Genomic DNA, 25,545 nt, shown 5'->3' on the forward strand with positions numbered 1-25,545 from the left:
TACTGGGAGCCTGTTAAGCAGCTGGCATAAAAAAAGAAAAAATCAATGTGCTCTTGAGACAGGAGGAATCAGTTACACTGCAATTAAATGCACAGGGCAGGAGAACTATAAAATAACAGCTTGCTCTAGCAAATGCAGTTGCCTGCCACCAAGTACCTCAGAAGGGGAAAAAAAATATAAATAAATCTTATCACACATCTCAAATTCTGCAAGGCTTGTCTAGAACAATGCTTGGAGAGGCTGAAGCACATGCATCATTCTGCAAGAAGCAGTATTTCTGACTCAAGTCAGCACCAAGCAACACACTAATACACTGTTGGAGATGCTTGAAAAGGCTGGGCACAGGTACTGGTTGACAGTAGGCTGAACATGAGGCTGCAGTGTGCCCAGGTGGCCAAGAAGACCAATGGCATCCTGGCCTGCATCAGGATGAGTGTGGCCAGCAGGAGCAGGGAGGTCATTCTGCCACTGTACACTGCACTGGTTAGGCCACACCTTGAGTACTGTGTCCAGTTCTGGGCCTCTCAATTTAGGAAAGATGTTGAGTTGCTGGAACTTGCTTCTCTCCAGAGAAGGGCAACAAAGCTGGGGAGGGGTCTGGAGCACAGCCCTGGGAGGAGAGGCTGAGGGAGCTGGGGTTGCTTACCCTGGAGAAGAGGAGGCTCAGAAGAGACCTTCTTGCTCTCTAAAACTCCCTGAAGGGAGGTTGTAGCCAGGTGGGGGTTGATCTCTTCTCCCAGGCAACCAGCACCAGAACAAGAGGACACAGTCTCAAGCTGCACCAGGGGAGGTTTAGGCTGGATGTTAGGAAGAAATTCTTCATAGAAAAGAGTGATTGGCCATTGGAATGGGCTGCCCAGGGAGGTGGTGGAGTTGCCATCACTGGAGGCGTTTAGGAGGAGACTTGATAGGGTGCTTTGTGCCATGGTTTAGTTGAGAAGATGGTGTTGGATGATGGGTTGGATGCAATGATCTTGAAGGTCTCTTCCAACCTGGTTTATTCTATTCTCTTCTCTTCCAACCTGGTTTATTCTATTCTATTCTACACAGCCAAGGCAAGAGAGATCAATTTACAATGAACAAGCAGGACTATTTTGTCAGCCATGCTGCAAGAGATCAGAAGCACAATAGTGCCAACTGTCAACATCCAGTGGCTCAAGTCAATCAATTCCTTCTAACCTGTGTGTTCAGGCCCTTCCAAAAGCCTGGAAGCACAATACACATCTCCTCTCCCACCTCCGTGTAAGTACAGATGGAAAACTTAAGCCAAGAAGCATCTGTTACAAAATGTTGTGGGGAGGTGGGGAGGAGGTGGCATGAAGCAATCATCATAGCTCAAACAGAACAATATACCTTCTCCAAGATATGGTGGCCACTGGAAACCCACCTTCATTCCTCTCCGCCAGAGATTAAACCAGAGAGCCAGAAGGGTGAAGATGGTCCTCAAGTTACCTTGAGCACCAAAAGACCCTAGGTCACTCTCATCTAAACCCCAAACTTTCAGTTCAAACCAGGCAGAGAAAATCCTTTCTGGCCTCCTATTATTGGAGCAGAAAGAAAACTATCTAGGGGAAAAAATGACCAATTTTGGATGTTCTGTACTGTTTCCAAACTTTTTAATACCAACAATGCCATATGCCTCTGCAGTTTCACATTACAGCACACCACTTGAAAAGTGAATACTAACCTGGAGAAGATTAAACCCCAACAAGTGAAAACACAAACAAAGGAGAAACCTTGATACATATAAAGGGATGCAGGTGAAGGCTGCCCAACCCCAGAGCAGCAACCACTGCTAGAACCACTTCTGTTTTAGGCTTTCAACATTACAAATGGTTCAAGCAGACAAGAGGTGAAGAGAGAAAAAAAGTGAGGTTAGAGAGCATTGAAGGCTTTATGGGAAGCTTTACACAAGAGCTGTTCAGAAATGCTTCTGCCACCCTCCTGTTCTCACTTCACAGAATAAAAATAATGGGGGAAAGGAATCCTGTGTTCCGCCCCGCAACTGGTCTGCAGTCTGTCACACCCCTCCTCCCTCTCTCCAAGCCCAGTTTCAGAATAATTGTTTCAAATCATAAGAGATGAGCAGGATGGAGGACCAAAAGTGCTAGAATATGAATAATTAAGCACAGGACAGTCATTTGCAGGAAATGCCCTGCACACGCTCATCGAGAGTAAAGGAGAGATAAAACCGACAACATCGACGCCTCCCAGTTGTTATTTTCAGGACATGAAAGCAATCACCACTCTGAAAATGAGCATTTACTGGGATTTAACAACTGTTGGGTTAAGAGCACTAAGAAAAGGCAGTTATGCCTAGCCCACAGAAAATGTGTCACACTGCATCTGTTACTGATATCTCCTGAAGACACTCAACAGAATCAGCCTTAAGCAACTGCCATTTGGAAGCGCTGATAAACTTCCTGCAGCTAATGCTTTCAGGCAGGTTTGCATCAAGGAGCCATGCTGGACCACCTCTGTAAGGCACACTCCATACCTGTGCACAGTCACTAGCAAAAAGCACTTGACATCAGTCTTCTCAGACGGGCATCTTCTGATAGAGCCTTTCTCCCTCTGCTCCAACACCATTCTGCACACTCCTTTAAGCTTATTTTATTCAAACATCGTGTGTACACAGCCAAGACTTGGGCAGTTTGCAAAGAGATCAGAGTTTCAGATCATCCCTGTAAGCTTTTCCAATGCTGAATCAGGAAAAAGCACTCTACCACAAAATGAAATGCTCTCATAATGTTGTACTGATACTAGACCCCAGTTGTGTGGAGGCACTCAATCTCTGCCTTCTAGGAACAACCTTTAACTTGTCTAAATCCCTCCTCTATCCCTCTGTTCTCTACTGATACTAAAGAGGGTCTCAAACTACCCTGCAGAGAAAACAGCCCACAGTGAAAGACAGCAACTCCCTTACAAATTCACCAGAAGGCCAGCTCAGCCAGACTCAGGATGGATTATCCAGGGGGGATTGCCAGCATCTATCCTCAGAAAACCCACTATCACAAACCAAACAGCTACTCTAAGACCGGCTTTTAGGGGCAGAATGATGAGCTTATCAGCCTTGTATTTCCAAGGAACGGCTAAAGAGGCTAACTCAGTACACTTCTCCCCTTTCCTTCTTTATCTGCAAGACATTTTTAACAGCTTTGTCTGGTGTGAAATAGTCACAGAACATATCTGGTTGGAAGAGACCTCAAAGAGCATACAGTACAACCCCTGAACCAGCACTGAAGTGTCAACACTAGGCCATGTCCCTAAGCACCAGGTTCACACACAACTTGATCACATCAGACCTCAGCGGTATCTTCACCACCGCCTCCCAACCCTTTCTCCGCAGCCACAAATAAGATTTAGTGAAGACACACAATTTCAATGGATTTTGTGTGTGTGTACATTGTACAACATGCAAAGCCATATTTCACTGTAGAGCCAGGCTTCACATTCCTCCCTCTACTGCTGATTAGTTCATCTTTATACTGGGAGCAGAACACTGACATCAACCAAACCAATATCTAGGCTGCATACACATTCACCCCAGAAAACATGCAGGCCTATCTGGACCAGTAATCAGAAGGTAGTCTCTCTAAGAGCATTTAAAAAGCATTTGAGAAATAATACTTGTTTTCTCTGGCCAAGGAAGGAGGGAAAAAAAGAGGGAAGGAAGAATATCTCCTAAGTTTCACCTCCATGCCAATTTGCATTCCTTCAGTTGCATGTCCTGACATGTAAAAGATGCCTCTGTATCCAAGTCCGATGCATCTTGCATCAACAAATAGTTTTATCTTTATTTAGTGATATAAAAAAATGCACACACATCCACAAGATATTTAACTGAAGTGTACAAGTACCACTCAGAAGCACCCAAAAGACTCTCAAAATATGTAAATGAGGTCTCCTCAAAACTCAAGTCAGCAGTTGCAGGAAGGAGGACAAGAAGCCAGTACAGCAAGAAAAGTGGTAGCAAAGGAGGTTAATGCCTTATCTCAGCTAGAGGGATCTGAAGGGAAGATGCATAGTCAAAAGAATTATCTCTATTCAGATTTGCATCAGAACAAAGGCTCACAATAGTTCCTCAGCACTGGGACTCCCCTAGAGCACTGGATAATAACATTGTTGAAAGCATTAGAGGGATCTCCTCCCCCCTCAGCCCGCCCAAACTACATCCCTCCTCAAAAAGGGAATAAAAAGGTGAGGTCCATAAAACAGCTTTATGTTTAGCTCCCTGAAAGACACAGCTATCTAGTTTCTTGCCTCTAAAACATAAAATACACAAGTAGGATCCTTCTGTGACAGGTTTTCAAAGGCAATGTTGGGAGCAGGTAGTTGGGGTAAAGAAAACAACAATCCAAACAAAATCCATATTGTACTCAAGAGAAAAGGTCAAACGGCTTATATCACGCATGGTCAGCTCTGGAAGGCAGGAGTTCCCCAGTTTCTGCAGCAAAACCAGGGAGCAAGGGAGGGAAGAAAACAAGGCAGCTTGTGGCATCTGAACACCACAAAAAACAGGTTAACTGAGGTGTCAGGAAAAAGGCTAAGGCATGGCTACAAAGCAGTCAGACCCTAAGAACATTTTAGAATGCTAGCTTTCAAAGCAGGAAGCAACGCTAACAGCAACTAGCTGTCTTGATGCAGAAGAACATGGAAGGCAATGCATTCTGACTACAGCCTACAGAAAAGCCATGGCATTTGGACAAAAAGCAAGTTTAAAAAAGTAGAGTCAGGAAAATAATAGCATTAGCTTTCATCTTACTTGGTGCTGGCATACAATGGTTGTCAAGTTAGTGTGATTAAAGCGATGATTCAGTGAGGCTAGGTTGATCCACACACCTAGGAATACACAAAAAAAAGTATTAGCTGTGAGTACAGAGGGGATAAAAATGACACTCAAATAGAAAAGCTGCAGGGCTGAAGGGTAGAGGCAGCTCTATGATGTTTTTGGGATGCAGGCTCACAGCTATGCTTCAGATACAGACATTACACAGTGTTCAAACTTGAGTTTGAGATACAGTGCACAAGTTAAACAAAGAACAGATGAAACTGCCCTCATATTCTGCTTAAAAATCTCAAGTGTAAGTTTCAGCACAGTAGAGCATTACTGAAAATATTTTTCAGCAGCACTCAAGCTCTGAGGTATTTGGGGGTTTATTTGTTTGTTCTTTATAAAGGGACAGAAACTGATGAGAAGCTACCTGATATACAGAGATCAGAACTGCATCAAGTGCAACCATCAGATATACACATCTACAAACAACAATGTGGTGATCACAAAGACTGCATACACCCAAAACAAAGGAGAAAGGAAATTCCTACGGTGCTAATAAGAGCATAACTGTGTTTTGCTGTCTCTTATCCCCCAATACGCACCCTTCTTATTCAGCAGGAATACTGCAAACTCCAGAACATAAGTAGGAAAGCTGGTAACCCTCTTTAGAAGGTAACCCTCTCCACTTCAGAAAATACAGCAACCAACTGAGCACTAAGCAAACTGGTCACCCAAAAGTGAAAGTAAAAGCTGTGCAGCTGAAAGGAGTTTTTGTCCAGCCTGCTTAAGAATCCGCTTGGTTGCTAAACATTGCATTGTCACATTTAAACGTCGGCTTTTTGAACCTCAGAAGCATGCAAGCTCTGCAAGACAGCAAACCAGAAACAGGACTCGAGATGGAGGCTCTCACAGCTAATGAAATTAAAAGCACACCTAGAAACTCCTCTTCATGTCTCTCATTCAACTCAATCGCACACTTACCAAAAGACAGAACCCCGACCACACAAGCCTGCTCCCCATCCCCATGATGCAGTTTTTAATGGATCTCTGCTAGCAGGCTTGTATGGTTTAGTTTCTGCTCACAAAGCCAGGGCAAAGCCTGCAATGAGCCTCCGGCACTTTTCTGTTGCACAGAACCAGTTAGCAGCATTTCAGGATCACACAGCTCTCGGCAAGAATGCTTTAGTTTCATGAAAACGTACTCCTGGGCTTTCCTAAAGGGAAAACGGGAGCCTCCCTCTCCTGAAGCAAGCAGCGTGCCCTTTTAGGACTTTCAAAAGGAGTGAGGGGCCCTCAAAGGAGCTGCATTTAAAGCTTTCAGGAAGACCCCACATATGGTCACTAGGTTGCCAGTAGCATATGCAGCAGCAGATGGAGAAGTGAAGCTTTCATACTCTGAGCAACGCTCTGCGATTTTGATGCTTCTCTTTAAAGGCAGAGCTGTCAATCACCCTTCCAGGCTGGAATTTTGGCACAGAAGGGATTCTCCTCAAGATATGTACCAACAACTGAAGGATAACCTATGCAGGCTACTTCAGGGGCAGTTTCTGTCTTACCTTTCAAGTACAGTATGTCCCCTCACAGCTGGGAATAAATTACTGTTTTCTCTACTGCACATCAGCTTTCTTTTGCTTTGTGGCTCATTAGAGAGCAATAACTATCCAGCATAAATCTTCACCTTCCCCCTGCCCACCATTTAAAGGGATTTAAGGCACCTTACTAGGTCTAACAAATAAAGCTTTGTGAGACTGATAAGCACAAACAGGCTCCGATACCCAAAGGGGATTCACCATACCCCACAAAATAATTGTATTAGCGTGGGCCGATTCGTTATCTGTTGCTTGAAGAGTCTCCAGAAGTTACTTACCAAGAAGTAAAAAACAACAACCAACAAATCAAACACCTTAAATAGGTCACACATTCAAGCATCTCCCTCATCTATGTATTTACAACTACACGTACAAACTATAGCTCCTTTCAAAGTAGCTATCTTTAACAGCTACTACTGCAAATCAAGCTGCAAGCTGCTGAAGGATCTACACTTTTATATAGTCTAAGACTCTCACTCTCAAGTTCAGTTACAGAAATTGGGGGGTTGCAGCTGGGTTTTGGAGGGTTTTGTCTGGTTTGTTGTTGAGTTGTTTTAAATAAGACAGAAGCTTACTCTCCCTTAAAAGCCCTGCAGAAAGAGACCAAACACCCTAGCATAAGTTCTTATCTGCACTTCTAAACGAGATGCAAACTTGGTTTTGATCAGAGACTCTTTCAATTCCCACTCACTTCATTATAAAACCCTATTAAATCAATGCAGGCAAAACCCAGGAAGAGCAGCAAACCACAGCAACATTTAATTACAAACCAGGAAGAAAATTAGTTGAGAGAGAATGTAAACAACTTTAAAGTTTTCAGAATTGTTCTGGAGCTTTTAAAATGTAAGCTCAGGAAACTACCAACAGAGACAAGGAGTACTGAAACTAGTTCATTTCTGAGCATGGAGTTAAAATGGTGCACATCTCAGCCTAGCAAAGTTCAAATGTCTATGAGGAAGTCGCTCCCACAGCAAGTGAGTTTACACTGCTGGACTGAAAGCCATTCTAGTCTACAGCACAAATAAGATGCAGGATTTCATTCTCCATACAGAAGTGCTTCCAGAAGCCAGTTTCCCTTAACCCTCCTCTAGCAGCTCCAAAAGCTGTGCTTTACATTGCCTACAAAGCTCCAGAGGTGATGACCAACTCACTCCACTTCACACTCACTTATACCAGGAGGCAAATTGACTGCTGGGTGGGCTGGCTGCCAGGACAGCAGTTCCCCTCAGGGAATCACAAGAGCAGACATGGACACATCATCCCTTTGCAAGCAGAGAAGGTTCTCAAGTGCACACTCTGCTTCTGGAACTTGCCCAACATTCAACGTGGGCAGAGAACGCCAGAAGCTGGGGTTCAGGGGACAACCAAAGCAGAAGGAAAGAGATAGCAGGGGCTATACCTTTAATTCTTGGTCCTGCAGCTCTTTGACAGAATTAACTTCCTCAACAAACTGCCTTGAATTATCACACACCAATATCATCAGTTTAAAACAGATACATGTGGTAGTTTCAGGCTATGCCTTTAAAATTTTTCCACAGATCTTGAACAGAAAGTAGTAAAATGTAAATAAAATCACTATTGTGTGTAGAACAGAAAATAATCATAGTTCAAAACAATCCCATTGGAGAGATAAGGGACTTCAGCTAGTAACGTAAACAATTTCTGTCTCTTCTCTCACTTTTTCGCTCTGGGAGAGATACTAACTTGCTTCTGCTTGGCCTTGGCTGCATTGTTTGGGCTATGTCTAACGTATCTCTACTCCTTTCTCTTGTCCCTTTTATGTACAGGGGGGTAAAGTGGAGGAGAAGCTCTTAGTTTCCCCTGGCCAAACATCAGGGGTGTCCTTGTGCCATTCATTACTTGTAAATACTGTATATTTTGTACATATTCATTGCATTCCATTGTATTGTAGTTTTGCTTGCAAATACAGCTTTCATTTGCTTCTAACTGAGCTGGTCTGGCAAATTTAATGTTAGGGGGGAAATTTTCAACCCACCACAATAAATAAGCAAGCAAAAAACAAGCAGGGCTTCCAGTGGGCTCTTACTAGCATCACTAGGCTCAGTCTGAAAACACCCTGTCTGCCAGCTGCCTCACAAAGCAAGCGGTGCGAGAGCACAAAGCTTCCCATGAGAGCGCACTAGCTGCCACCGCTCAGTAACAAGACACACAGCTTACAACTGACGGGTGAAAACATTCCTCTCTACACACAAAAGCTCACTTCTTGAAATTTACAGGAAGCATTCCCACTGGTTAAACTTAAAATCAATTTCTGCAGCTGCTCAAATACAACTCCTAGCAGAGTGAAGGAAAACATTGTGTGCATAACAACAGAAGGCCTTGCAAAGACAGAGTGCTTGATGCAAGTCATCTACCTGTCCCTAACTCCTACTTTTTGTGCTGGGAGTTACATCATTACGTGTGAAGTAATTCCATTTGCATCCAGAATAGGTTCACAACAGAGATTAAACATGTATGATGACATTTCTAAAGACACAATGCTTCTCATGATGAACATAATTACAAACTACTTTGTTTCTGGGAAAAGAAATCTCCTGTAGCAAATACCACACTATGAGCAAGCACTTTTGCTACACATGGGTTAAGTTCTCCATCATCCTGTTCTAGGAAACACCTCTGTGTTTCTATTTACATACTGCTAAAGCAGAATTTAATCCCTCCTGCCTCTGCCCCTTTCCCCCCAGTCCTTGAGGCAAGAGGGCCCAGCCCTGCCAGTGAAAGATCACCTCTCTCCCAGCTAAGCCTGATTAGCTGGGATCAGCTGGCAAGAGCAGCCAACAAGTGGCTCAGAGGGCAAGGGAGCTATGGGGAGTCTCTGTACCAGGCAGAGTGCACTACAGGATGCAGACTGGGGAACGCTGGAGCAAAGCTTCCAAGCTACTGACCTTTCATGCAGGTATCAGCAGGCAATGGCTTCTCCAGGAGGATTTCAGGTTAGCAAGAGGAGATGGAACTTTCAAAAGCGCAAAGACAGCAGTGGCCTGACACAGACTCTGGGTTCAGCAACAAACCTTCCTAGGCTGACAGAAGCCAGCATCTTACATCTGCTTTCTCATGAAAGCAGAACAAGGAAGAGACGTACTTGGGTGGTGTAGTAGTAGATGGCTGTGGTGTGAGCAAGCCACTGATAAAAAGCAGAAGTGATACAACAAACAGCTAGAGACACAGAAACCCAAGTCCTCAGCTAAGAGGTTGCACAGCTGAGGAGCTGAGGTTAAGACCGCTGCACACCGCTCCAAGAGATGAAACAATTCTCCAGGCAGGAACAAAATAGCTGAAACCAAGCATGATCACAGGACAGAAATAACCCCATCAAAATCACTACACTGCAGGCAGGACATACATCCAGTGAATTCAGGAACCCTTACTTGCTGACTCCCCAGGCAGCTTTGTGAGCTCAAGCAGCCATTTCAGTCCACCTTCACAAACTGCACTAAATATAAACGCTGCTGATAAGAGCCTGGAAACTGTTTCAGCAGAGACACGGTGCACTGAACAACTCAAGGACACTGGGCCCTCCTCAAAGACCAATTTGCATGACCAGCACAGGGAAAGTGACAGCACCAAACCCCCTGGTACAGTAGCACTGTGGCTGGGAAATTTCAGCCTCCAGAACAGAACTTTCCCAGATCCCTATTCCACTGAAGCAACTGCAGAGGGGGGGGGGGGGATAAAAAGAAAGGGAAAAAAGCTTTAAAGAAGAACCAGGGAGGCATCTGGATTTTGACAAAAAGTCTAAGAGGAGGTTACAGCTGCCTTGTCACGTGCTACTCTGTTCTACAATATGCAACACCCAAAAGTGGTAACCATTTGACTGTGAAAGCTAGTTATGAGTAGGTTGCAGATGCTTCAGGCACATTTCCTTCATCCCAGTGGCCCCCTGAAGAAACATACCTTGCTACTTTTGGACAGTACTCTCTTCTCTAGTGGTCCACAAAGATTCATTTATGTAACAGGATTAAAAACTTTAAGAGAGCAGATGAAATTTCAAAGAGGGAAACAAAAAACATTTTCTTCCCCACATTCTGCTTACAGGCCATCTACCAGAAAAACTGTGCAAGTCATAAAAAGACAAAAGGCTGATATTGCTGTCTACAACTACCTGAAGGGTGGATGTAGCCAGGAGGGGGTTGGTCTCTTCTCCCAGGCAACCAGCACCAGAACAAGAGGACACAGTCTCAAGCTGTGCCAGGGGAAGTTTAGGCTCGAGGTGAGGAGAAAGTTCTTCACTGAGAGAGTTGTTAGCAGTTGGAATGGACTGCCCAGGGAGGCGGAGTCCCCAACCCTGGAGGTGTTCAAGAGGGGATTGGACGTGGCACTTGGTGCCATGGTTTAGTCATGAGGTCTTGGGTGACAGGTTGGACTTGATGATCTTTGAGGTCCCTTCCAACCTTGGTGATTCTGTGATCTGTGGCCAGTGCCACAAGTGGCCACCAGATTACCACACTGGGTAGCATTATTCCCTCTGCATAGAAATACACACCACCCCCCCACCCCAAAAAAAATAAATTAAAAATAGCATGGCACAAAAAGGGAAAAAAGTAGGCAGATTTGCGAAGAGATTCATGATAGAAGAGGAGGTGATGGATGAAATCCACTATAAACTGCAGACGCAAAAGCATTGATCCTCAGAGCACTGACATTTGCTATGCAAATTCTCTCTCGGCTTAGGCGTTTTGGCTCCCTTTGATGTACACAGACAAGTTCTAACTAGATGCATAGACTGGGGAGAGTCCCCTTTCCCCACTATCTCAAGCAGGTTTTTCTAAGCAACACTGAAGTGCTCTGAAAATAACTATATCACTTCTGCTTCTGTTGGGGGGAGGGAAATCCACAAAAAAAGAGAAGTATAAAAGTTATTACTAAGGAGAGAGGCAGTATCTTCCCAGTTCTGATGCAAGCAGCAGGCTGGTGTCTGATATTCGCAGCACAGCCCAGGATCACATTAAGACAAGCTGAACAGTAAAGATACTCTGGAAGAGATCCAGATGTCTTGAGCTTAGTCCTACTGCATGAAAAATTGAAGAGGTTAAAAATCTCCTCTTAAGAACTTTTCTCCCCATTGTTCTGACCACAACTCTCCTGAACAAGCTGCATTGCTCCAGAAACCTCAGGAATTATGGTGACAATAGACTCCTGCCAAGAGAAGCACCATTACATAATAGCATTTATGGGAACACCGACAAAAAGCCACTAGGAAGTGCAACCAGACAAGTGCAAAATCCTCCCTGCTCATCAGCTCAGTCTAGCTCTCAAGCATTTCACAGAAGACCTCAGAATATTTTTAATTTACATGCTTACTTCCTCTCACCTCCTTCCACCCAACAAGACAGTCCATTCCCAACAATAACGTAAGCCTCCTGAGAATAAGCCTACTTGAAACTATTGTATTTGCATTAATCTGTTTAAAACTATGAAAAAAAAGAAAAGGGGGAGGGGGCGGGGGGAAGAAGTGTAATCTATAATAGAATTATGCAAACTGCAAGAGCTATTTATGATGGTATTTTTTTCACCTTCTACTCAATTGTAGGAATACTTACAACAGTTACTGCTTTTCAGTTTCTGAAAGCCCAGCGTGGCTGGTTTTGAGTTCCCAGTTCTCAAGAGGATTTATGATGGATTTGATATACACATGTACAAGTTCAGCCTGAGCACCACATACACGTAAAGGTAGCTGCCTGGGAAGCTCTGACCTCTATGCACTGTTAAGGGACTATAAAGAAGTAAGCAAAGATAAAGCCCTAATGAACGCCAAGTTTCTCATGGTATGTCATCTGCGGCAGTGCCTGCACTGAGGAACCTTCCTCTCGGAGCCCGCTTTGCCAGTCACCCATAAACTCTACTAAAGGAAGAGCAGAAAAGAGCAACGAATCCTTCTCGGTTGTTACTCTCGGGTTCTTCTTTAATCCTGGAGGTTCACCCGCACCGAAAGGAGCCACCAGCCCGAAGACTGCAGACCTCAAAGCAAAGCCAACTCCGATGTCATTACCGGCCACACGCCGCTTTGACACGAGGGAGAGACCGGTACCACAGGTGACATTATGTAACCGACCCGACCGGGAAGCCCGGCGCCTTCCTCCCGGGCGGGGACGTGGCTCCCTTCAGCCCCACGGGAAGCGAACGCGGGCCCCCAGCCACGCGTACAGGGGCCGGCGGCCGGGCAGGACTCTCCCTTTCTCGCTCTCCCTCTCCCCGGGGAAACGCCGCCGAGACGTTCCGCCTTAGCCAGCGCCTGCACCCGCCGCCAAGCCCTCCGCCGACACACACGCTCCCGTAGCAAGACAGACAGTACACGCTCCTCCGCGCTCCGGAGGCAGGCCCGGCTCCCGGCCCTGCCGGAGCCAGGCCGCCGTCCCCCCACCCGGCGCACCGGCCGAGCCCGGCCGGCCCCTTCAGCGGGGCATGCCGCTGGAACGGGCTGCACACCCTTCCCCCGCGGCAGCGGCTCACCGGGCGGCTCGGCGGCGGGTCGCAGGGCGAGGCCGGCGCCTGGCCAGGCAGACAGGCGGGCGGCGCGGTGCGGTGCGCTGTGTAGGGGCGGCGGGGCGGCGGTGCCGCAGTAGTTACGGCTGAAGGTCGGCGGCCGCACGCCCCGGCCGCCCCAGCGTCTCGCCCGCCCAACGCCCCGGCCGCTGCCGCTGCCGCCCGCCAAGCCCCGCCCCGAGGGCCCCGGCCAGCGGCGCGTGGGGCGGGGCGGCCCTTAAAGGAGCCGGACGGCGACCGCAGGTGGCGTGGCGCGGCCGCTGGGGGGCGCCGTGGGGTGACCTCCCGCCGGCCCGGCCCGGGGAACCGGCAACTCCCGCAAAGCGGCGGGAGCCCCGCCGTGACCAGCATCGGGGGGCAGGGGAGGCTCCGCCATCGGCGTGTTGCAGTGAAGATACCACAACATCACGGCAGCTGCTCTTTCAGCCCGTTCCTTGCTCCTTCTCCTGGCAGCCCCTGGGACTCCCCTCAAGCCCGGACTCTGCTGGCGGCAGGCCTATGGAAACGCCAGACACACTTGGCTCCATCCTGCTGGACAGCACCAGCAGAGACAGGTTGTGGGCTGGAAGGTCCAAGGCTGAGCCGTTGCTAGAACAGAACACAGTCACAGGGCTTTGGCTGCACACAGGTGTAGAGGGAAGCTCTGCACCTTCTTGGCGACCTTCTTCTGTCTCTTCATCTTCCATTTGCTACTCCCAAAACAACACTGAAATATCCAACAGTGCATGCAGGCAATCTTCATCCACTTTCCTTTCTCTCCCTTGAATTAACACCTACCTTATATATTGCTCACATTTTGCTATGGAGAGCGAGCTGTTCTCCAGCGTACGTAGCTTTCCCGTAAAGGTGGAGGGAAGTTTGCTTTTTTTTTTCTGCAATAGCACAATGATTTTTCACAGTAAAAGCCCATAATAACCTATAGAAATGGCTTACCATCACTTGATCAGATGTAGGAGATGAATACAGTACATGACAAAACACTCCTTATAAATGCTTCCCTTGTAAGCACTTCAAAAACAAAAAAACAGGAAAAAAACCTACATGGTCATCCGGAAAACATGCCTGAGGGCGCAGGAAGGAAGAGAGTGGGAGCTGGAGCTGCACACGAACCTTGCAATCCACACAGCTGCTCTTTCTGTGAAACCTCGGACATGTGCCAATATTTTCACTCTTGTCCCTTCCACCTTTGGATTTTGCTCTGGTTTGACCCTTTGGTCAAACTCTGCCTCCTGGACCTGGAGAAAAACTTTGGAAACACCTCTGAAAGAAAAGAGCTGTGAGGCAGCTGCCATGTGGCTCCCCCTGCTCAGTTGCACACAGAGAGGTGCAACTCCTGGCAAATCCTCACTAAAATGGCTTTTGGCTGGGGGCAGTTCCACTTTTTTTTTTTTTTTTGTTTGACCAGTTAAAAGTTTTAAAATATTTAAAGGTATTTTTTTAATTTCTGTGGTAGACTTTGTTTCCTTAATTCTCATTCATACATAGTTCTCTTCAAAACTGTATCAAGCTGCTATGAAAATGACTACATTCTTACATAGAGAAGCCGCAGGTGGCTGTGCTTGTTATTTTGTTTATTGTAGAAACACAGGAATCAGCATTTACCGACTATTTTTATATGCCCAAAGTATGGCACAGACATTAGCAAATGCCTTTTACATTGGATTTGCCATGCTTCATCAGAGCACCGATCTGCCTAACCCAATATCCTGTTTACAGCATTAGCTAACAGCTGATGCTTCAGGGGAAGTAAACACCCCAAGCTGCCCCCAAACCAGGTGTTTGCCCCCTCACAGCCCAGTGCCTGTGACCTACTGGTTCCAGTTTTTCCAGAGTTCCAGGTTCTGAACAGGGAGGGGAAATATTTTCCCTTTATTGCACACATCAGTAAAGGAGGATCCGGAGCTGCCACCACCAGAATGCCTCTCTCCCAGGCAAAAAGCTTACAGTCTCAACTCAGGTATTTTGGTACATTTTTCTTGGATGTTCAAAACCTTTCAGATTGCTTGAACAGAAATTAAAGGAAATAACTCACTGAAACAAGGCCTTTTCCAACCTGGTTAATTCTATCCTATCCTATCCTATCCTATCCTATCCTATCCTATCCTATCCTATCCTATCCTATCCTATCCTATCCCTGAGTAGCGGAAATTTTAAAGCATGAAAGCTGCCAAACTTCATCAGAAGGGCAAAGCACATCTCTGTGTGGCCCCATCTGATTAAACAATTAATTTCTTATCTGGTCATTATGGGTGTTGCTTTTATTCCACAGAAGGAGTATTTCTATCAATATGCTCCTTCCTGGGAGAGAAGTCAGTGAGCATTTGGTTGGATTGTGACTCACTGGCACAAGGCTGAGATAAGAGGGCAGCTCATACATGGGGACCATTTGGTGTCCCACACTGTGTTTTTCCCCAGTCCCTTTGGCAAACTCACATCAGTGGGATGACAGGGGAGGCTGAGTTGGAGAAGCCTTGTTTCACAGCAATGCTGGTGCAGCAAGTACCTTCTGTTCTGCACACCTTGATAGATCTACACAGGGACAGTAGCTGCCCTCCAGATCCAGACCTGCCACTGGATTATTCAGGTATAAGGAACATCTTTATAATCCCAGACATGAAATTCTTATTCTCTCCTTCAAATTGTTGAAAGCCCTTCACATCCCCATGGAAACAAATGCTACCCTCACCCTCACATACACACTTGCACAGCTCTTCCATCCTGTGATGGATATCATAGGTTATCAATGTCTGTCCAGGTGCCACATACCTAACATGACCCCAATTTCAAGTTAATATCACTCCTGAGAGAGAAGCCTGATGATTCCTGATGGTAGTGCCTAGCTGAAAAAGATCTCATGACAGTCTAACCACTATTGGAGGGGAAACAAATAGTCTAAGAGATAATGTTACCTCAGGTTGTGACACTACCCATCCTTGCCCATGAGCCTGGTAATACTACCATCCTGTGCGACATGCTCCTCCTCAGCACTAAGTACTCCCGCAGACAATGAGTGCCGTACCTGCTTTGTGTCATTTGCTCCCTCCTCTGCAGAGCTGCCCTGCCAGCAGGCTGAGACAGCTTCACTCCAAGAACAAGCTGCTACAGGGACCTTTTGGCATCCAGCTCAGTCACCAAAGACATTCTGGCTTCAGAAGGCTCCCACACAAACCTTTTCTGCTTAGTGAGACAGCTCTAGACTCTAATTACAAAGATGCAGGAGAGCTACCTTTGACTGCCTCCATCAGCCCCTCATGTCCTGGAGGGACACTGGAGGCATCTTTTGTTCCTCAGAGTCAGCAACATGCCAGACCATAATTCTAGAAAACAGCATCTCCCCCATGGGCATATATGACAGCCACACACACTCTTCCTCCTTTGCCTTCTTGCTGAGAACACCTATGTGACCTATTCATTGGCAACTTGTTTGAAGTGGGATTTGTGCAGCAGTAAATCAATTTTCAAGTGCTCCTTGAAATCCCCACAGCCCATTAGCCTCCTGTACACATTACCTCTCCTGTTTTGCTTTGTTTTCTCCCACTTCCTCTGCACACATCTCCTGTTTTGCCAGCACTCAGTTCCACTTCCAGGATCGCACACTGGAACCCATGCACATTCTTCATGTTTAGGAGGGCACTATTAATTTAGTAATATTCATATTAGGTGTAAGTGGAGAAGATCATCTCCAAATGCCTACTGAAGCTACACAGGAAAACCAACAGTAAAACAGAAATCTTGGCACACCATCCACACTCCTACCTTGCCGAGGCACTCTAGAAACAGGGAGGCTGATGCTGAGCCCCTTGTCCCTAAATCCCTTTAGCACTCTTTCTGCACAGTTCACAGCTTGCTGATGAAGGACAGGTGGGGTTAAACCAAGCTACAAGCATCATTCCCAGCATGACATTTCCCTTCTTGGAGTACTGACAGCTTTTACTGCATTGAGATGATTTTCTTTTCTGTGACATGAAAGGCAGTGCACAGTTGTGGAGCAGCCACTGGAGCTGTCACCCCCTTGTGGGAGCCAGAAGACCCAGCTCACAGCCTCTTACAGGGATTTGGGGCTTGAAGCTGCACAACATTTGTTCTGTACATATAGGCCTGTACCAAAGAAGCTCAGGGAAAAAAAAAAAAATCACTGCTGGAAACTACCCAGAGCTTTTCTCTCTGAGGGAAACAAATGAGGCCTTAATTAATTTTCTTTCAAACACAGCAAATTGACTTCTGCTCCAGTTGTGCTAGATTCAAGCCACACAGCACAATGGTTTTAATTCCACTTCACTTAAGGGCTAAATATTCAGAGCAAGGAAAAGAGAGTTTCCAGTAGGTCTTGCTCATGTTGTGGTCAACAAGTAAACCACCCTGGTTTTCACAGGAGTGGCTTCTTCAGAGCCTGCATTGCTAAAGCTGACTGTGACATGTACCTGGGTTAGCACAGCAAAATGTAGGATATATGAAAGGCACTGGCTAAGCAAGCTGCCTGGTCCCCTGTGTGTTTTCAAAGCTCTGCCACATCCTGCCTTAATTTCATTCTACAGGCTTAAAGACTGTAGTGCTTTTAGTGTCCTGTCCTAAGGCTAGCTTAATGACTAGACCTGCTGTCTCATTTAACCTTTCTTAACACCAGAGTAATTCCTGCAGGATTTTGTAACATGCAGCATTCTGGGCAGAGTCTCCTTGGTACCTCACAAACTGGTAATATACTCCCCCATCTCTGCCAGTGACACTTTGCCCAATGAGCCAGAAGATCACATTGGCATGTTCAGTGTTTCCTTCATATGGGTAGCTCAGAGCCACCCTGCAATCAGCACCTACCCCATGTCTGAGAGAATCACACTCAAACCCCAGCAGAATGATTAGCCTAGGCATAGTCCTGGTGTACAGCAGCCATCCTGCATGGGCATCTCACTGTGGTGTTCCAGCTTTTTCAGCATCATCTCATGGATCAAATCCCTAGGCCATGCCAAAAAGCATGAGAGTTGGAGGGAAAGAAATGTACAACAAAACCCAAATTACCAAGTCCAGTGAGACTGTTAAGTTACTGCTAGTGTAAGCAGAGAAACTACAGAATCTCACCTATATACATATATATACACACACACACACATATATATATAAAACCCCCATCAATTCTGCAAAACTGTTATGGGAAAATATCCATCCCTTTAGTGTCTGTTCTATGATACAATAGCCTATGTGCTACAATAAAGAGGTACAGAGGACTTCCTCTTGCTTGTCTGAGAGATTCTCTTTCCAAGAAGCTGAAGGACAAGATCTCCTTTACTGTAAAATCCTGTGATTAATTTAAATTACTTTCCTACCATCATGAGATCCTCCTGCTGCCAAATTTATCTAATATATTTAACATACAGCTTTGTTGTCACATTGTCTATGCACCACTTAGGGAAGGAGCTATTATTCCTCTTCACAAACGCAAAAGGGAGGCCCAGATCCCAAAGATATCCACGCATTGCCCTTATCTAGGTTAAATAGCAACAAAGAAAATAAATGAACCTGTTCCAATTCAACATTCATTGTCCTCAACCCTTCTTTCTTTCCAACCAGATCCTTCCAGTACCTCCTGTGAAAAGCAGCCCAATTTGCTCTTGGCTTCTCCTTCTATTGTAATTTTTGAAAATTAAATTAAGAAACCCAGGCATCTCTTCACTTATTCTTCAAAATGTTTTAACTTCCTGGCTTCCCATCTGTTCTTTCCACATGATTTTACACTGTTTGGCCACATACAGTGACTCCATACACCTCAAGGAAGTATTAAATCTTCATTGTCTTCCCTTTTCTGTAAAAACTCAGACCTTTTCATGTTGCAAAGCTGTGTATCAAAACCACTGTCTGCTGACTTTCCTATTTTTTGAGGCGACACCTGCACAAAACCTGATTGCAAATATGATCGGAGTTAGGAAGTCTTCTTTCCAGCAGTCTTCCAGCTGGCTTTATTCACAGATATTAGTCCAACAGAGAAGAAAAATCTATTTGGCACTGTCTTCAGTTGGAGTCTCTCACTCTTCAGGTAGAACAGCTTCCCTTCCCAAGGATGCCTTTATGACATGGGATCTGAATTGCACTGGTACTGGTACCGTCTCCATGGTTCAGGAGAGATGCTCTCTGATGCCAAAGGAATTAGGAATCTCAGCTCATGCTGTACTGGAATAATAGAGTTTATCCCTTCCAAAGTGTAAACTTACAGACAGAGCTATAATTTTGAGGAATTTAGATGTAATCCTATCACTGTTAGTAAGCTTCAGCCGCAGACATTTGCCAGTAATTAAGCAGAATTATTCATAAGGGGGCTGGCTCTAGTACAGACAGGTCAGTAGCTCAGGTTATTGTTAAACACTGTTAAAACAGCAGGGGAAACTCAGCCCTTGCCAACTGCCTTGCAGGTCTGAATGGGTGTGTGATCACTCTGCCTCCACAGGTGTGATACTGACCTTTCACTGCTCCTGAATTTGGGAGGCAGCATCATGGGCCTCAGGCTTCTTTGTCTTTCTCTTCAAACCGTGCTGTACATCAATGCAGGCTGAGTGCAAAGCCCACACACACCTCTTTTACACTCCATAAGCATGGGTGTATGGCTAACAAAGCAAGGAAGGGTCCAATTCCATCTCCTAACTCACCTTCCCTGCTGTGTTTCACTCCCAGGCGAAGGCAGAAGCAAACAGTGAATCTCTTTTGTCTATGAGCTCCTTAATACAGCACCATCAGGCAAGATCTAGGAACGAAAAGGTAGCTCATATTTAGACTGGAATATTAAATACTATACAATGGAAAACTATGTTTTGGGGTGGCTTCTGATAGAGTAAGGAGGAGCAATGTGAAATTTTTGCAGCTTGCCCAGAAATACCAAACTGATAAAACCCATACCATGGGCAAGGTAAAAACCATACCAGAAGACAAAGAGCCTCTTGCTATTCAGCTAATAAACACCTCAGATTAATTAAAGTGAAAATAATTTAAAACCTCCACTCTTAATCCAACCGTTTATTCTGTTTGATTACACTCTGCATTTTCCTTCCCCTGAGGGGTGTGACCAGCAATGTCACAGCTCCCACTGTTCTTCAATGGCTTCATGTTGTGATTTCCAGGCTGTGCTAGAATAGGCAGTGCAGCCTGCAAACTGAAGCGGCACGCAAGACTGAGCATTTGCTTAAACCCAACAGTTTTCAAGCAAATTAATGGGATGTAATTGCATTTCAGGTTCAGCTTAAATGTTAGTGCTCATTACACTTTCAATTTCCCTGTTCAGTTTAAACTCAGTGGCACTTGCATTTCAGAGACCATTCTGGGTCACTGCACTATTTGTTTATGGGTAATAGCTCGTGGACACGTAGTTTGTAGCATAGATCTCTCCAACAGTGTACTCTGACCTCTCATACAACAGAGATGTCCTCGTACTAATTTCCAAGTGATTTATGTATCTGTTTACCTCAACTTACTTTTGCTCTGTTTCCCTGGGGCCAAGCCTATCCTCTATAATTCACCACGTGCAGGGCTCCATAACTCTCCTGCAACCCGTCCGCTCTCTGTAAGAAGCCAAACCTGACCAGCAGAAATGAGTGAATGAGGTTCAGCAGCTGCATCTTGGATTTGGTTTGGGCCTAAATATGCCAGTACTCTGATTTCTCCAGAAATAACCACTGACAACAGAATATCCCTAAAAGCAAATAAAATCTGTTCTCATATCTGTACATGTTTCCATGGAAATATGCAGTGACAAGGTCTTTTCCCTCATTTTCACTGCACTTTCTCTGCCAGCCTACCATATTTCTTTCAGCCCTGGTAACTGCTAGATTTACCCAAATACAAAGATGACCTAAAATGTGCCAAACTTGCATAAAGCCAAGTAGAGAGCTGTTCATCATTACCCCAGGAAAGCATCCATGCAGCAACACTGCTGCCAGTCCTCAATCCAGAGCACACCGACTGTGTGGAGATCATGTCAGCCAGGAACCCTCAAGACCTTTTCATTATTGAGGACAAAGTGGGTTTGGTGAGACACCAAACATCACAGACTATAGTGTCACCCAGCAAGGTGAACACTAATAACAACTCAGTATCAGCACAGATCACGTGCTGGCCTTACTCTAGTGCTGGCCTTACTCTATGGTTTTGAGGACATAGTATTTCTACTGCAAATCTGTCTTCTGTGGCCAACTGACATTTTGCTTCTGGCAGCCACCCTCTTCACCACCCTTGGCCATATATTGCCATCTCCAACTACTTCCTCATGCCCTGGCTCCTCTCTGCTCGGTGCATCTGCCCCAGCCAGAAGGTCCATTTCTCTAGAGACTCATTTGAAGAGGCAGAGGTCACTTAACGACACCATTAAGCAGAGCCTCCAGGCTGTGAGCAATGGGGATGGTGCCTTGGCTATGGGCAGTTATGAGCTACTGCACTGGAACAGCCTGGCAGGGGGGTGCAGAAAAGTGCCTGTGACTCAAGGGAGGAGGAATACTTTAATTTGCATCTCCCAGGCAGGTAGTTTGTGGCAACAAGAGGAAAGCAAACACCCACCCTGCTCCCCACGGAGGAATGGAAAGGTAGGCTGTGCCAGGGCTGCAGGCAGAGCACAAGCAGAGAATGACAAAAGCCAAAGCACAGGAGTGGGTAGAAGGAGCCAACACTGAAATCTTGCAGAGAAGGACTTTGGTTTTTATCAGGCTGTTAAACTGATATTAAGGTACACTGGGTTTCAGAACTTGTCTACCATGCAGGCAACTTGATGTTCAGTTCTTATGGAACTTTATGTTCCACATTAGTTCAGAATGGGCTGCAAAATAACTCAGATGGAGAGGCTGTAAGACTATAAACAAAGCATTATGGCATGTGGAAAGGGGCTGTTTAGATGGGGGTCAGTAAGACTGAGTGCCTCATGAAAGTTTAAAAATAGTATTTAAACTGTCCAGCTGACAGGGGAAGGCTGTGCTGGAGAGGCTCTGCTGTGTCTGGAAGAGGTGCAGGAGCTGCCTGCAGGCAAGGAAGGGATACATTCATCCTCTTGCCCCTTGGGAAGGCACTGGGGTTCCTGTGCTCCATCTGCGACTAGAAAGAGGACACTGTACTGGGAGACACCACCAGCCTACAGCCTGAAAACTGTGTCAAGAGAGCTCCTCACTCTCCTGTCCCCAAAGCTGTCATCTCCCCCTTATTCCCAGGGCTCAGAAAGGTGCAAAAACAGGAGGAGTCCAAGCAGCAGCAAGTAGGACATGAGACAGGGTAGCTAAACAACAGCTAGGTCATGGTCCTCCCAGCAGCAGTGTAAACACACTGTGAGACAGCAGAAATTGTAAAGTAGATGGAAATAGGATTCAACATGGAAGACAAAAGCTATTTAGGAATGAGGAAATAATTTACCAACTAACATTCTCCATGGCAGAGTGGGGAAAGTCAAACTGTCTTGAGAAAACTGTAGGAAAGCTATCAAATTAGAGAAGAGGACTGAAGGAGATGTTAGAGAAGAGGAAGGCAATGCACTGGAAGCAGAACTGTGCACAGCCAGCACAGAGCTAAGTGCTGGGCAGAAGTCCACTGCTCAGTTCAGGGTAGCAGCTAGTGGGAGAGCCTGACACACTGGGATGTTTGACCACAGATTTGCAATGACAGTATGCTTTCCTTGGCTCTGAGAGGACATGGAAACAGTTTACAAACATTTGTAAGACATAAACCCAAGCCAGAGGGAGGCCAAATGACTAAGATAGAACAAAGAGAGGGAAAAACAAAGCTGAAAGTAACTATTGACATTTTACCAATGAGCTCTAAGGTTGTGAAATAGCTTCCAAGAGGAGAGTAGGGGAAAAACCCAGATACAGTTTAAAAGTTTTATAGGAAGAAAGTAATTATTACCTGTGCAATGAAGTGCATTTAGAATTTCTTTAACTGGTGCAAATATTTCCACCCCTGCAATCTGTATTTATTTTCCACTGCCTGCCATCTCTTGCTATCATTAACAGAAAGTGCTGTTTATTAAAGCAGCAGTGCAACCTTACAGTACTGCTCTGAGTGTGTAAGTCCCTAGATATCTCTAGTCAACAGAAAACAGTGTTTTATAATTGGATGTGTGTAAATGACACACTAGCAGTGATCCTCTTCAGAGATCTTCTCCTGCCCCATCCCAAATTTCCCTTAGCCTTGATGAGGTAGGGATATGACTCCATGTCTGGGTAGCATGTGTTACTGTTTTCCAAAGTCTTATCCAGCTGCTTCTAAATTCTCCTGGAAAATCCTCTTCCAATTGCACTTTGGAGACCACTTAGGAGATTCCCAAAGACATCCAAGGAAACATAGAATACTTGAAAGAGCAAGGCCCACAGACCCAACAGAGGCTTAAACAGCAACCTGCCCAAATCTTACCCAGCATATACACTTACCAGCTTAATATTTTCCAGGAGGAGGGGACACAATCATGGCTTAATAGTTACAGTACTGACTAATGGTTTGCTCCATCAGTCAGTGAGCTGGGATCTTCAGACAGCAGGGAGTTGTTCCCCGGCCTGAGGATTTTTCACATAACTAATTACCAAGCTTTATAAGCATCCCCTGCAGACTATGATGGTGATGAATGAATGAAATCAGATTAGTCAATAGAGTTTATTGGTGGAGTGTGCCCACTCACTGTGGATGCATCAGTACTGTGTGCATTCATCAGCATGGGGTTGAGCACAGTTCAAAGTCTTTGCCCGTACAATAGGAAGCCATGACCAACCTGCAGCTCTTCAGCTTTCTCCCTAGGACTTTCTCAGGTCCTTCTGTTGCTCCATATCTTTGTCCTAGGCCACCATGGAAGTCCACTGGTGGGTGCCATGTCCTTCATTCTTAAAGCAAAGCAGATTAACCTGCACCTGTAGAGATTAAATGAGGAACTGTTGAAAAGCACTGAAGTCGTAACACAGTGGCTAATGATACATTTGCTACTACTGTCCTCTGCCTGACAAAATCAGAGTTGCTCCACTACGTGGCACAGATGCTCTGCAGCTCCACAACCTGCAATGATCCCCTTTTTGCTGAACAGTATTTCTAGAGCAGGGTACTCTTCAACCCCACTGAGGCTGTTGAGCCTAGAAGCCCTGCAGAAATAGGGGATCTATCACAGTATCACAGTAACTAAGGTTGGAAGAGACCCCAAGGATCATCAAGTCCAACCTGTTCCAACAGACCTCACAACTAGACCATGGCACCAAGTGCCACGTCCAATCTCCCCTTGAACACCTCCAGGGACAGCGACTCCACCACCTCCCTGGGCAGCACATTCCAATGACGAACGACTCGCTCAGTGAAGAACTTTTTTCAAAGTATGCAAGCAGCATGTTAAGAGTACCTGAAAAGATGCACCTTATTGTCTATCACATCACTGTAGTTCCCCCCTTTGTCAGTCCTGACACAGCTCTGCAGCAAGCAATAGCTTGTATTTGCAACTAAAGGGAATAGAGTTTCATGGATGGAAACTGCTTTGAACTGAAATTTGAGACTTGTGTCTTTCCTTTCCAGGTCTGGCACACATTATCTAGGTAGCCCAAGGCAGGCACCTTCATCTCCCTATGGCTCAGTTTGCAGTCTGTAAAACTGCTTTCTCACACCCCTTTTACCCTTGTTTATATTAACTGTAAATGCAGATGGCCTTGATTGTGTACAGGTACAGTGCAAAACAGAAGACACCGCCCTGGAACTGCTACTCATATAGGGAAAGTCCGCGGGGAACAATGGGTGCCCAGGAGGGCACGTGCATGGAGGGATGTGTGCACGGAGGGCCAGGTGCATGGAGGGATGCGAGGATGAAGGGATGCGCACGCAAGGATGGAGGATGCTTGCAGGGAAGGACGCACGCCAAGAGGACCAAGCGCTTGCCCACCGCCCGAGCCAGCCGCGGCCCCGCTGCCGCCGCAGCGGCGTCCGGCCCGGCCCTTCGCAGGGCGGGGGTAGGGGGACGAGGGGCGGGCCCCCGCGCCAGACAGCAGCGCTGCCCCCGGCCCTGCCCGGCCCCGCCGCGGGGCTGCGGGGCGGGTTCCCCCTGCTCCCGCCTCCGCCCGCCCCGCCGCGCGGGGCCTGCAGCGGGCAGCGCGGGGCGCCGTAGCCTACGGGCCGCCGCCGTGCCCGCTGCCGCCGTCGCCCCGGAGGTGGGAGCGCCGCGCGGTACCCGGGGTGCCATGGACGAGCCGCCGCCCGCCTGATTCCCGAGGCTGCCGGCACCGAGACAAAGCGCGGGGTTGCCCGCTGCGGCCGTCCGGTGAGTTCCGCGGGCGGATAGGGTGGGTGGGGGGCTGCATCCTTAAGTCGTGAGCACCGGCCTTGGGGGTGGAAGGTCCCGGTCTCGCACGCAGCCCAGCCTGACACCCCCGTATATCCCCATCCTCATTCATAGCGCAGACACTGCCGTCCGCCGCTCTGCCCAGCCCAGTGCACCGCAAGCATCCGCGCTCACAGCCCTGCTATCCCCCACTCCAACCTCCCCCACCTCTGGCCCAGACACTCGCCGAGATGCCACCTCCACTCATTGCCAAAGAAACCTGCGCCTTTTCCCCCAACATGCCGCAGGGACTGAACCCACCCCACATCACCCCAGACAGCCCCTTCACCTCAAACGCCCCCGCGCACAGCCCACGCAGCTTAAAGCCTCCCTGATCATCCCCGTGCCCGAGCACACGCTCCAACACCCCCGCGGGCCGC

General features: G+C 46.7%; 1 protein-coding gene across 2 annotated transcripts in view; it reads right to left on the reverse strand.

The window, feature by feature from the left end:
• Positions 1-25,545, reverse strand: part of SUSD6 (sushi domain containing 6) — a 103,711-nt gene that overhangs the window by 77,825 nt on the left and 341 nt on the right. Inside the window, exons 2-3 of one of the 2 annotated variants that reach the window (XM_054161581.1) lie at positions 23,588-23,723; positions 4,766-4,842 (exon numbers count right to left, since the gene is read on the reverse strand). The gene's annotated coding sequence lies outside the window, so the exon portion shown is untranslated. Of the gene's footprint in view, positions 1-4,765; positions 4,843-12,837; positions 12,901-23,587; positions 23,724-25,545 lie in introns of those variants that run through there. The other variant, XM_054161582.1, reaches the window with a different exon arrangement.

The sequence above is a fragment of the Dryobates pubescens genome, chromosome 5 (assembly GCF_014839835.1).
Source record: "Dryobates pubescens isolate bDryPub1 chromosome 5, bDryPub1.pri, whole genome shotgun sequence".
In the NCBI taxonomy this organism is placed as follows: Eukaryota; Metazoa; Chordata; class Aves; order Piciformes; family Picidae; genus Dryobates; species Dryobates pubescens.